We start from the raw sequence: 2,070 nt of genomic DNA on the forward strand, positions 1-2,070 counted from the left end.
GGGACAGTCCCCAAAGAAAAAACCCCACAAAAAAAAAAAAAAAAAAAAAAAAAAAAAGGAAAAAAGGAAATAATGGGTTAGTTCTAGTCCATGTCTGAAAACCTAAGGACAAGGAGAGCTAAGATACAATTCCAGTCCAGAAGTCAACAGACCTAAGAACCAAGAAGAGCCAATGTTTCCGTTCAAGTCCAAAGGTAGGAAAAAAATCTGATGTACTAATCTGAAGACTATTAGGTAGAAATGCTTACTCAGGAGTCAGCATTTTTGTTCTATTCTACCATTCAACTGACTGAAAAAATCTTCTTTACACCTATATCATACAGGAAAAATCTTTTTTATGTAATCTACTAACCTAAGAACCAAGAAGAGCCAATGTTTCCGTTCAAGTCCAAAGGTAGGAAAAAAATCTGATGTACTAATCTGAAGACTATTAGGTAGAAATGCTTACTCAGGAGTCAGCATTTTTGTTCTATTCTACCATTCAACTGACTGAAAAAATCTTCTTTACACCTATATCATACAGGAAAAATCTTTTTTATGTAATCTACTAATTTAATTGTTGATCTCATTCAAAAATACTCTCACAGAAACACTTAAAGCAATGTTTAACCAAATTCTGGACACCCTGTAGTCCAGTCAAATTGATACATAGAATTAATCATCATAACCTCTGTTTTCATAGGCTTAGCTATGTTAAGTAAGTAAAAAAAAAATACTGAGAAAATATAAGGGAACTAATGCTGGGTGGATAAAAATACATGGCTGGGAGATAACAGAGAAGTCCTTTTATGTGGAAAAGTAACCATAAGAGTGTTTGTTGACTGCTATGGAAAATAGGAAAGACTAGACTGCAGTCTCTAGGATAGTAGGGGCTATGTCTGTTTTTTCTTTTTTCTTTTTTTTTTTTTTTTGGTTTGTTTTCAAGATTTTGTTTTATTTTATTATTGGCCAGAAAGACAACATTGTGGCCAAACATGTCAATGACATTAAAATAATTCTCTGGCCTTTTCAATATGAAAATATATTTTTTCCACAGGTTGCCCTGATGTGATCCCAGGAGTCCATGATAACTCCTTTTCTGAAGACTTCCTTTTCTTAGTTACATTCTTGAAGAGCCTGGGCCATGAAGAGGTTTTGAGCAGTGAACTCCTTGATGTTCTGGCAGTAAGTGTTAATGTGGCTTGTGAGGAATAGTGACTTCATCCTGGCTGGGGTCTGGGGAGGTTAGAAGAGCTTGGACAGATCCTCTTCAGGGAGTGGGGATTCTCCTGACTCTGATACTGCATATTCTCCCACTGGTGAAGCTGCTGATACTGATGTTTCTGCTGCTGCTGTTCACTAATATTCCTCATGTATGTGTTACATTTAACTATATCTTGGCTCATTTCATCCACTCTGGCCCATCAACAACTGTAGATTCTTCCCCAAATCATTGCTGCTCGCAAGACTGAGCAATTCATATTTTTCTGCTACAGTTGACTTCTTTCAGAGTTCTCACATTAGGATGTTGATCAGATGTGAATTTTTAATTACAATCAGCATTTCTTCAAACATGTGTTCAAAGGTGATAGTTGCCTATTTCAATGCTTCCAGAGAAAAATCCTTCTCTTTACAAACTTTCATCCATTTAGGAGTCAGACTATATGCCTTTAGTGAGGGAGATCCTTGGACAGTTTTTATGGGGTCATAAAGGAAAACAACAGATTCTTCAATGGCATGTTGGTAACTGAACTGAGAATCCAAGAATGCCCAAATGATGAACAAGCCATGGTATGTGGACTGGTACCAGCCCACATGGAGATGATCTATGTTGGCATGGTGAAGCCCCCACATCATTTCCATCTGATACTGCACTTCATCAAAGTCAGCATCATCCTCTGTAGGTTGGGGGAATAGAAAGCAGTTGGTAATTTCAGGCCCCAAACATCCCTTGAACAACTTCAGTTCCTCGTCCTTCTCTTTGACTATCTGTAATACCACCAAGCCATCTATCTGCACTTGCTTCACATTCAAATCTCCAGAGTTGCCTTTGCCTTTGTCTTTTTGCCTTTGTCTTTGCCTTTGCTTTGC

General features: G+C 37.5%; 1 pseudogene; it reads right to left on the reverse strand.

The window, feature by feature from the left end:
• Positions 1–1,095: 1,095 nt before the first annotated feature.
• Positions 1,096–2,070, reverse strand: part of LOC102495168 (eukaryotic translation initiation factor 3 subunit H pseudogene) — a 1,060-nt pseudogene continuing 85 nt past the window's right edge.

This window comes from Tupaia chinensis, unplaced genomic scaffold, assembly GCF_000334495.1.
Source record: "Tupaia chinensis unplaced genomic scaffold, TupChi_1.0 Scaffold144058_1, whole genome shotgun sequence".
Classification (NCBI taxonomy): Eukaryota; Metazoa; Chordata; class Mammalia; order Scandentia; family Tupaiidae; genus Tupaia; species Tupaia belangeri.